The sequence below is a fragment of the Oryza brachyantha genome, chromosome 2 (assembly GCF_000231095.2).
Source record: "Oryza brachyantha chromosome 2, ObraRS2, whole genome shotgun sequence".
Taxonomy (NCBI): Eukaryota; Viridiplantae; Streptophyta; class Magnoliopsida; order Poales; family Poaceae; genus Oryza; species Oryza brachyantha.
In genome coordinates this window covers 9,893,903-9,905,669 of record NC_023164.2, presented here as the reverse complement: position 1 = coordinate 9,905,669, position 11,767 = coordinate 9,893,903, and positions in this window count along the sequence as shown.

Sequence of the window (11,767 nt, the reverse complement as noted above, 5' to 3'; positions counted from 1 at the left end):
GTAATAAATGATGCATAGGGATTATCAAGGGCAGGCTAGGGTTAGCTGCAATAAAGCAGCGGTTGAACAAATAACAGAGATTAAAAAGAATAAAAATAATTGAATCAATTAAAGGATAAGTAAATAACAGTCGTAAAATACCACAACACTGTCCAACATTACACCATGTTGCGACAGGCCCAACCACTACTCAACGTTACACCACGTTGCAGTAGTCCCGAGTGAAAACCAATTTACTCAAGTTATTAAAGGTTCACTAATCACAGTGAAGCTGGGAGTTCGCCCGTAACCGTGGGCACGGCAATTTGAATAGATTATACTCTGATCATAGGTGTACTACTATACCCACAAGACACGACTCCACTACACTTGAACGTGCGCCGACATACCACCATGGTATACCGGAAAGGAGACCGTGATAGGACCCGTCACATAACCCTCCCTATTTAATCGCACCGCACCTCAGGTTTCACCCCCACCTTTACACCAAGTCGGGCAGTCCCCTCTTGTGCCTGGTAGATCCGGAAGCAGCAGAGGCATTCGTTACACCACGATTGCCCGTCCATACTCCATCACGCCTACCCTCGCCTTGGTACGTCAAATAGTTTGAAGCCATGCTTCAAATCCCACCTTACCCATTTCGACATGTGGTTAGCACTTAATTACTTCCAGGGTTTCCCGTGAATCGGTCCTTAATTGCCATGGGTGCGACTCTCAAAACCATGCACCCACAGCCTACCATTATCAATATTTTAGTTGACATTAACCCGAACCGGGTGACGAATCATTATTACAGCTATTCAGAACTAAGCATGATTAAATGTGATCCCATGAGCTACTTGTTCTAAGCACGGCTAAGCATTAACCTAAGCCTAACTCTAATCAAGTTACCCCTGGTCCATCATGAATAAAGTTGGATAATCAACGACATAATAATAAGGATTACCCGAAGAAAATAAATACAGTAAATACTTTAATTAAAACAATGCATATTTGAATAAAGAAAGCGGGGAAATTTGCAATAATGTAACATCGCAGCCCAAGGCTTAATAGGATTTGATAGATGCTCATACCAACAAGTTGCAACTTTTTTCCGGAAGCTTATCTCGAGAGAACTCCAAGGTTATGTGTGCTTGGCCTAGAGCAATCTTGGGATGGGTGACCGACCAGGAAGTCATTTCTTGGGTGCGCATGAGTGAGGACAAAGTGCGTAGAAAAGACGTGTGTTGGTTGTGTGAGGGAAGTCTTGATGTCCTATAGTACAGGCCCGACCTAGGGGGGTTCCTAGGGTTGGGGCGTGATAAATAACGGGTTCAACATGATCAAAGATGAGTGCCACTTGCCTTGCTCTGGCCCCTGGGGAACTTCGGCGATGATCTCGAGGTAAACCGGCTCTTCGACGGGGTCCGAATCTAAGCGACAAAGCACAAAAATAAATAAAACAGGCACAAACTCTACTGAAACAGCAAAAGAAAGTATTTTTAATGGATTCTTGACAATTTTATGAATTTAATGAAATTTGAATGGACCTAAACAGAGACTAGATGAATTACTTATGAGTTTTAGAAGTTTTCTGGTTTTTTAGCTAAACAGAAAAGTCATAAATCAATTATTGCGCAATTAATGGGGCTGCTGACGTCAGCGAGGAGAGAGGAGGCGCTGACGGGTGGGGTCCAGCTGTCGGTGAGGGAGAGGGGAGGATGAGGGGTTGACAGGTGGGACCCGGGGAGGAGAGAGAGGAGGGAAGGGGCGATCGACGGTTGACGAGTGGGGCCCACTCGTCAGTGGCCCAGAGCAGAGGAGGAGGGGGAAGCGGCCTCGGCCGAGAGGGGAAGGCGACGCCGGCGACGAGCGGGCGGCGGCAACGGGCGGCGACGGCGACGGCACGACCGGCGGCACCGGCGGAGATGGCGGCCGCACCAAGTGGAGGGCAACGGAGGACGGCGCCGGCACGGGGAAGAGGCGGCGACAACGCGCCGGGCCTGGCGACGCTCCGGCAGCGGCGAGGCGATGAAGACGGCAGGCGGAGGGGCGACGGTGAGGCCCAAGGTGCGCACGCACGCGGCAGCAGGGACGACGAGCGACGCAAGACGACGGGCGGCATCGCACGGCACCTGGCAACGGCGTGGCGGCGAGGAGATCCAGCGACAGCGGGAAAAAGGAGAGGAGGAGAGGAGGGAAGGGCTCACCGACGGCGACGACGGACGGCAGCAATTCGGCGTTGCGGAGGAACGGGTGACGGCGGATGAAGCGAGGGCGGCGTCGATCCGAGCGCGATTCGGCGACGCGCGGACGACGAAGTCAGGCACGACGGTGAAAAGGGCGAGGAGGCGGCGAGGGTGCTCGGACGTCCTCCGGCGGCGGTGAAGATGGCGGAAAGTCGGCGAAGCCAAGGCGGAGGTGGTGACGCTGCTGGACGGCGACGAAGGGCATTCGGCAGCGAGATCGAATGGCGGCGACGGCGACGGAGCGCGGCGGGAGCTTCGGCGGAGAGGGAAAAGTGGGCGACGGTGTGGCGGCGGTGAAGATTTATAGCGCGGGGAGGCCGGCTAGGGTGGGGCGGTGGTTGGAGACCGAGTCGGGCGCGCTGAGGACTCGGCGGCGGCGGTTGCGGCGGGCGGTTGCGACGCGGCGGCGGCGCGACATGGGCTCAGACTCGGCTGGCGCGGGCGCGGGCGCGGTCGCTGATAGGTGGGCCCCGCCTGTCAGCGCCACAAAGACGGAGGGATGCGGTGGCGGACTTCGCGGGCGAGCGCGGGTGTCACACCCGGAGTTTTGTCCTAAGCCTAAAATCGTAAAAAGAAATCCGTAAATAACAATTGGCTTAATTAACTCAGGAAAAATCCCTCTAAAAGAACTTAATTTAATTAAATCGAGGTTCGCAAATCGATTAACTGGATTTAAACACAAATTGCAGAAGTATAAAATGTGGCCAAACAAATTAATTTAAAACTCGGCAAGAGTGGGGCTTTCCTTTTTCCCTTCTTTTTCCTTTCTTTTTCCCTTCCTTCTCAAATTGGGCCGAAGTCCAATTTTCCTCCCCTTCCTTTTCTTTTTACTTTTTCTTTTTCCTCCCCTCCTTCCTGGGCCGGCCCAGCCAAGCCGGCCCATCTCCCCCTCCAGGCCGGCCCAGCTGAGCCGGCCTTTTCCCGCGCGCACGCGCCTCCTCCCTCCCGGCCGGGCTGCCTCGGCCCAGCTCGCGCGCCAGCGCCCGCCCGCGAAGTCCACGCCGCCTCCCTCCGCCTTTTCGCCACTGACAGGCGGGGCCCACCTGTCAGCGACTGCGCCAGCGACCGTGCTCGCGGCGGCCGAGTCCGAGCCCGCGCCGCCGCCGCGTCGCAACCGCCCCGCCGCAACCACCGCAGCCAAGTCCACCGCGCCGCCGACTCGGTCTCCACCTGCCGCCCCGCCCTAGCCGGCCTCCCCGTGTTATAAATCCCCACCGCCGCCGAGCCGCCGCCCACTTTTCCCTCTCCGCCCGAAGCTCTCGCTGCCGCCGTGCTGTCCTCCTCCGCCGCCGATCGATCTCGCGTCTCGCCGCCGGTCGCCACCGCGGAGCGCTGTCACCACCTTCGCCCCGCCGTCGCCGTCTGGTTGCCGCCGCTGTCGTCACCGGCGAGCATCCCAGCGCCGCGCATCCTCTCGCCACCCGGTCGCCGCCGCGCCCGACCTCCTCACCATCGCCGATCGATCTCCACTACCATCACCGATCGACCGCGCCTACCCACGTCACCACCTCCGCCTCGACCTCGCCGACTCACCCGCACGGTCGCCGCCGCCGGTGAGCGTCTCCTTCCTCCTCCCCTCTCTCTTTTCCTTCCCGGCCGATCGCCACCAAGCCGCACGCCGTCACGGGACGTGTGCGGGGCGCGTCATCGCCGCCGCCCGATGCTGTCGTCGTCGCCTTCGCGACGTCGTCGTCAAGCCATCGCCACCCGCGCCCGTGCGCACCCATGCTCGTCGCCCCGTCGTAGTCGCCGCGCCAGTCCGTCGCCGCCGCTTTGCCCGGCTGCGCCGTGTGCGCCGCCGCCTCGGTCGTGCGCCGCGCGCCGTCGCCGGACGCCGATTGTCGTCGCGCGCCACCGCTGTCGCCGCCGCCGGCTGCCGCCGTCGGCCGAGCTGCTCTCCCCGCTCCCTTGCTCTCTCTCTCCCTCTTACCGACGGGTCCCACCCGTCAGTCGCCGCCGCGCCCCTCCTCCCTCTCTCCTCCCGTGGGGCCCATCTGTTAGCCTCTCCTCTCCCCCTCTCTCCCACCGACAGGTAGCCCCCGCCCGTCAGCGTCTCCTCTCTCCTCGCTGACGTCAGCAGCCCCATTAATTGTGCAATAATTGATTTAGGACTTTTCGGTTTAGTTAAGAAACCCAGAAAACTTCTAAAATTCATAAGTAATTCATCTAGTCTCCGTTCAGGTCCATTCAAATTTCATTAAATTCATAAAATTGTCAAGAATCCACTAAAAATACTTTCTTTTGCTGTTTCAGTAGAGTTTGTGCCTGTTTATTTATTTTTGTGCTTTGTCGCTTAGATTCGGACCCCGCCGAAGAGCCGGTTTACTTCGAGATCGTCGCCGAAGTTCCCCAGGGGCCAGAGCAAGGCAAGTGGCACTCATCTTTGATCATGTTGAACCCGTTATTGCAAATTCCCCGCTTTCTTTATGCAAATATGCATTGTCTTAATTAAAGTATTTATGGTATTTATTTTCTTCGGGTAATCCTTGTTATTATGCCGTTGATTATCCAACTTTATTCATTACTAGACCAAGGGTAACTTGATTAGAGTTAGGCCTAGGTTAATGCTTAGCCGTGCTTAGAACAAGTAGCTCATGGGATCATATTTAATGATGCTTAGTTCAGAATAGCGGTAATAATGATTCATTACCTGGTTCGGAGTTACTCAGCCTTGCTCATTTCCCCCTTCAGAGTTACAAGTTGAGTCTGGTGGAGAAGACTCTCAGGTGTGAGCTGGTCTACCGTCGAAGTTTTGCCTGTGGACTGGAGCCGTACCCGCTGGAGCTAGTCTACCTTTCTTTCCGCTGTATTTTCGTTAGAATAAGTGTTATTTTCAGTTGTTTCTAAGAACGATGGTTATGTAATCAACATTGTCTTTTTGTGTACCCTGGCTGGTCCTAGACAGGGATTTTATTACACAATTAAGTTCAGAAATTCGTGTGAGGAATTTCTGGGCGTGACAAGTTGGTATCAGAGCCACCTTTGACCGTAGGACCAGCCCAATGGAAACCCTAAGAGCCCTCTGATTTTCATGTTTGTGCTTCGTTTGCAAAAGTTAGAGTGCTTTGAAATGGGTTAGTGCTTTTCAAAAGCGTGAGTCATTTAAAAAGACCAAAACCCCTTTGGTTGAAAAGCGTGAGTAAATCGTTTTACGGCAGGATACCCCTATGAGCCAGAGTACACCACGATCTACCCTCTCGAAGGCGAGTTTCCCCACGTGTCAGGTTGGAGCTACACGGAATCCCCGGTTACCTCCCTAACTTGGAAGTAGAAGGAGCCAGAGGCTCGCATGAGCATGCCTGCCAGGAGGCTGCTTACAGTCTGATGACAATGCTCAGGGCCAGGCACGACCTGACGTTTCGGCATTCAGCATACCGGTATCACCCTGGTCGTGGACCCAATTCCATGGTCAGTAGGTTTCGGTTTGCCCGGAGTGAGCAAGACCCTACCTTAGGTAGGATGTGCACGGTGCTGCAGGGCCTCGACCAGATGCATCACGACCTCCATGAAGCGTCCAAGGCCTTGAACGACGCCAAGCTCACTCAGATCGTCCGTCTGCAGGATGAGATCGACCATTTGAAGAAGGAGAACGCCAGACTTAAAGGACTCCTAGAGCCCGGTGGTGCAAGGCTTCGCATCACGGCAAGGAAGCGAACCCGTGGGCCGCCAAGAGTTCAGTCTTACCCCGGTGCCCCGGATGACCCAAGACCACTGATGCAGATGATACCAACCTCTCCGACCCCAGTGCCCGAGGAAGGTGTCTCCCCTATCAACACTGCAAGAAACCGCAATGGCACCGTCACAGTCTCCAGCAGCAGTGAGTCCGCTTCTAGTGAAGATGAAGATGGTCTCTCCAACAACTCTAGGAGCCGATCCGAAGACGTGGAAGAAGATCCGTCTCCTGCCGTCGATCGTCGCTCTCCTTCCGCGCCCTAGACGCAACCTTTAGTTTCGTTCTTAGTCGTTGTGTGCTAGTTTTGGTGTATTAGGTTTGCTTCGCTTGGGGCTAGTGGTGAACCATAGCAGTAGCGGGGTTATGGTTGTACCGCCAGGAGTTGTGTGGTTTTTAAGTGTGTTTCTTAAGCAAGACAATTACAGTTCATTAATTAAATAAAGCCCCTGTTTGCTTAGTCGTTTCTTTTTCTTCTTTCTCTTTCTGTTCCCTCCCGCTCCTGCAGATGGTGAACACTCGCTACGGCAACCGTGACACCGACCAGTCCAGCACCGGACGACCGCCCCCACCGCCTCCACTAGAGAACCCGTCACTCGCTCAGATTCTTGCTAGCCAGACCCAAATGCTCGCTTGGATGATGCAGCAAATGCAACAACAGCAGCAGTAACACCAGCAAGTGCTACAGCAGCTCTTAAACCAGAACCAGAACAACCAACAGCATGGACCACCCCAGCGCAGTCCAAGTTGCCAGAGTTTCTTCATGTTCATCCCCCAACCTTCTCAAGCTCCTCTAACCCCATGGAGGCAAATGATTGGCTCCATGCCATCGAGAAGAAGCTCAACTTACTGCAGTGCACTGACCAAGAGAAAGTCTCCTTCGCCACACATCAACTGATGGGTCCCGCCTCTGCTTGGTGGGATAATTTCCTGGTTACCCGCACCGCTACCACGGAAGTGACTTGGGCGGAGTTCTGCCTTAACTTCCGTAAAGCCCATATCCCTGACGGGGTAGTCACACAGAAGAAGCGTGAGTTCCGCGCTTTGCAGCAAGATACCAAGACCGTGACAGAGTACCTTCATGAGTTTAATCGCCTAGCGCGATATGCCCCCGAGGATGTTCGCACTGACGCCGAAAGACAAGAAAAGTTCCTCGGAGGCCTAGATGATGAGTTAAAGAAGCAGTTGCTTTCGGGCGACTATGTCGACTTTGAGAAACTAGTAGACAAGGCCATCCGTCAAGAGGACCAGCACCTCTAGATGGATAGAAAGAGGAAGGCTTCACAGTCCAGGTCTAACCAGCCGCCTCCTCAGAAGCCCCGATTCCACACCGGCCCCTATCCTTCGAATCAGCAGCACGGGCAATCAACCTTCATTGTCCGCCAACATCGTCCATACAATCCCAGCAACTTCTCCAGTGGTTCGTCCTAGCGTGCTCCACCTCAACGCGCTCTCCCTGCACCAGCTCCCCGGCAACAGAATGCTCCTCCACCAACAGCTCAACCTCCTCCAGTCAGGAAGGATGCAGGTGCAAAGCCTGGGGTGTGCTACAACTGTGGCGACCCAGGTGTCACGCCCGGAGTTTCATCCCAAGCCTAAATCGTAAAAAGAAATTCGTAAATAACAATTGGCTTAATTAACTCAGGAAAAATCCCTCTAAAAGGAATTAATTCAATTAAATCGAGGCTCGCAAATCAATTAACTGGATTTAAACTCAAATTGCAGAAGTATAAAATTTGGCCAAACAAAATAATTTAAAATTCGGCAAAAATGGGGTTTTTCTTTTTCCCTCCTTTTTCCTTTCTTTTTCCCTTCCTTCTCAAATTGGGACGAAGTCCAATTTTCCTCCCTTCCTTTTCTTTTTCCTTTTTCTTTTTCCTCTCCTCCTTCCCGGGCCGGCCCAGCTGAGCCGGCCCACCTCTCCCCGCCCGGCCGGCCCAGCCGAGCCGGCCTTCCGCTCCGTCCCCACGCGCGCGCGCCTCCTCCTGCCTGGGCCGCCTCGGCCCAGCTCGCCCGTTCGTCCGCGCCCGCGCCGCCACGAAGTCCGCCTCGCCTCCCTTGCGCCACTGACAGGCGGGCCCTGCTTGTCAGCGACCGAAACCCCGCCTCCGCCCCAGCCCGCGCCCGCGCCGCACCGCGCCAGCCGAGTCCGCCGCTCCGCCCGCCGCTCCGCCACCGCAACCGCCGCCGCCGAGTTCGCCGCGTCGCCGACTCGGTCTCCAACCTCCGTCCCGCCCTAGCCGGCGCCGCCACACTATAAATCCCCTCCCTGCCGCCGCGTCGCCGCTGTTTCCCCCCCCCCCCCGCCACCAAGCCGCCGCTGTGTCCCGCCGTTCGCCGCCGACGTGCGATTGCGCCCTCTGCCGCCCGTCGTCGCCGTCCAGCCGCGTTGTCACCTCCGCCTCGCCGTCGCCGACTTGCTACCGCCCGGGTCGTCGCCGGCGGGCATCTCCAGCGCCCGCGCATCCTCTCGCCACTCGGTCGCCGCCGCTCCCGACCTTACCACCGCCACCCCGATCCCATCGCCCGGTCGTCGCCGTCGTGCCGTCGGACGTCGCCACCTGTCCCACCTCCTCGCCGACCTGTCGCCGTCATTCCCATCGCCGGTGAGCCTCTCCGCTCCCCTCCTGCCCTCGTTTCCTCTCCGCAGGATGCCGCCGAGGTCGCCGGCACCGCCGCCGTGCGCGTGCGTGCCTTGGGCGTTGCCGTCGCCCCTCCGCTTGCCGCATCCCATCACCGTCACCCTCGCGACGCCGTCACTAAGCTCCCTCCGCCCACACCAGTGCGCGCCCGCGCCGCCGGCTGACCCACCGCCGCGCCGCCCCGATCCCTCTCCCTCTCGGCCGTGTCTCCACGCCGCCGTTCCCCACTTCGTCGCAATCGCCATCTTTGCGTCGCCGTCACCCCTCCGCCCACCACCACCTTCGCCTCCGTCGACCACCAACCGCCGCTTTGCTGTCGAGCCGTCGCCGGCCGTCGCTGCCCCCGCGCCGCCGTCGAGGCCGTCTCTCCTCTCCTCTATCGCTGCCACTTGGCCGCTCCGCACGACTCCGCCGCCGCTCAGCCGCCCTCTCCCTCCTCCGCTCTGCTCCGCCGCCGCTCCGAGCCGCGCCACCCAGCCGTGGTCTCTGCCTCCTCCTCGCCGACACCGTCGTCGCCCTTCGGTCGCCGGTCGGTGTCGCCGACGTCGACGCCCTCGTGCCGCCGGTCATCGCCATCGCCACCTCCCCTTTCTCCTCGGCCCTCGCCGTCTCCGCCGCTCCCACCGCCGCTGCTCGCACGCCGATGTTCCCGCTTCCCGGCTGCCGTCGCCGTTCACCGCCGCCCGCCGGTTCGCGCCGCTCGTCGCCGGGCGCCGTCCTCCGCCGGTCGCCGTCCACCGCCGTCGGACGTCGCCGCCCCTCTCCCTCTCCCGGCCAGACCCCGCTCCCCTCCTCTCTGTTCCACGGTCGCCGACCGACGGGTCCCACCCGCCAGTCGCCACCCCGCCAGCCGCCTCCTCTCTCTCCTCCCCGGGCCTGCGTGTCAGCCGCCCATTCCCCCTCTCTCCCACTGACAGGTGGTCCCCACCTGTTAGCCGTCAGCCTCCTCTCTCCTCGCTGACGTCAGCAGCCCCATTAATTGCGCAATAATTGATTTAGGACTTTTCTGTTTAGCTAAAAACCCAGAAAACTTCTAAAATTCATAAGTAATTCATCTAGTCTCCGTTTAGGTCCATTCAAGTTTCATTAAATCCAGAAAAATGCCAAGAATCCATTAAAAATAGTTTCTTTCCCTGTTTCAGTAGTTTTTAGCCTGTTTTGTTTGTTTTGCCTTGTTTGTCGTAGGTTTTTCCCCCGTCGCAGCGCCATTCGTTCTCGAAGTCGTCGCCGAAGTTCCTCGTGGGTCTAAGCAAGGCAAGTGGCACCCTTCTTTGATCATATTGAACCTATGTTTATGAAATCCCCCGCTTTTACATTCAAACATGCATTGTTTTATGCAAATCTATTTACTGTATTTATCTATTGGGCAATTACCAATATATCCGTTGATCCCCATTTATTATTGTCATCCCAGGGTTAATTTGACTAGAATTAGGGTTAGTCAATGCTTAGCCATGCTTAGTTCAACTAGCTCACCAATTATTATTTAATTATTGTTGCACTTTGGTACGCCTTCAATGGTTGTTATCATTATTCATTTCCCGAGGTGGATTAATACAACTAAAATATTGCTTATGGTGGGCTGTGGGTGCATGGTTTTGAGAGTCGTGCCCATGGGAATTAAGGACCGGTTCTCAGGAAACCCTGAAGGTCTTACACGTACTAACCACAAGCCAGAATGGGCAACGGTGAGACTCGTAATCTAGCTTGTCCCTATTCGACGTACCCAGGCAAGGGTAGGCGTGATGGAGTATGGACGGGCAATCATGGTGTAACGAAAGCTTCTCCTGCTTCCGGATCTACCAAGGCACAAGAGGGGACTGCACGACTTGGTGTAAAGGAGGGGGTGAAACCTGAAGTGTGGTGCGATTGTCTAGGGAGGGCTGGGTGAAAGGTCTTATCATGGTTTCCGTACTGAGGTATCGTGGTGATACGTTGGGGCATGGTAACATGCTTGGCAACCATGTCTTGTGGGTAAAGTTGTACACCTCTGCAGAGTAAAACTATTCGAATAGCCCTGCCCGCGGTTATTGGGCGAATCGACAGACTCACTGGTATTAGTTGAACCCCTTTAATAATTTTATTAATCTTGGAACTGGTTTGACCCTGCGCAATGTGGTGTAACGTTGGCAGTGGTTTGGGTCTGTCGCAACGTGGTTTAACGTTGGACAGAGGGTTGACCCTCTCGCTACGTGGTGTAACGTTCGACAGCGGTCTGGGCCTGTTGCAACGTGGTGTAACGTTGGACAGTGAAAGATTATTTTAAATGTTTACTTTACTTTTATTTCAGTCTATTTTATCTACTGTTTTGCTAAATTACTGCAGCTTTTGTGCAAGTTAACCTTAGCCTATCCTTGATACCCTGTTGCATGCATTATTCTCCCTCTCTTGGGTGTTACTTGTTGAGTACGGTGGTTTGTACTCAGCCTTGCTTAATTTTCCCCCACCAGAGCGAGTGCCAGAGCCTGTGTCAGAAGAAGGTTGCTCCGAAGGTTGAAGTGAGGTTCAGTCCGCCGTCGAGAGGGCCTGTGGTGTGGAGCCGTCATCGCCAGCTAAAGCAGAAGATTAGATGGTCTAGTTTTGTTTTCCTCTTTCCGCTGCATTTCGATAGATAATTGTTTTTATTTGTTTTTAAGTCGTGGAACTGTGTATTAATTTGTCATAGTGTGTACTCGGGCTGATGCCTGGACCGAGATTTAATACATGCTATTGTTCAGAAATTTGGTGTAAATTTCTGGGCGTGACAAGTTGGTATCTGAGCCAATCTTGACCGTAGGATGAGCCAAATGGAAACCCTAGGAGCCTTCTTTCATATGCATTAGGTTTTGCAAAATTTGAGTCGTTTTAAAGAAAAAGAGTCGAGTCTTTTGGTTTTGAAAATTTAGTGAGCATACTTGCTTCTCAAACCTTGATCTGTCTCTAGATGTGTGTCATCCCATCGACGAGCCCGTGCCTTCGTCGCAGCAGTCGTCAGCAACTTCAGCCGATCAAGTGTCAAGACCGAAGATTCAAGTGAAGAGTCAGGTCTGCGCTACTCCAAGCGTCGCTCTCAAGATGAAGATGGAGTCGTTCAAGAGTCAACCGTTGCTTCTTCAGTCGTCGCAGCCGTTTCGAGCCGTAGACGTTACCCTAGCATCGTCTTTTAGTCGTTGCTTGGTAGTTTTTGTGTGTGTAGGTTTGTTTTGGGGTTAGCGGTTCACCATAGCAAGTAGTGGAGTTATGGTTGT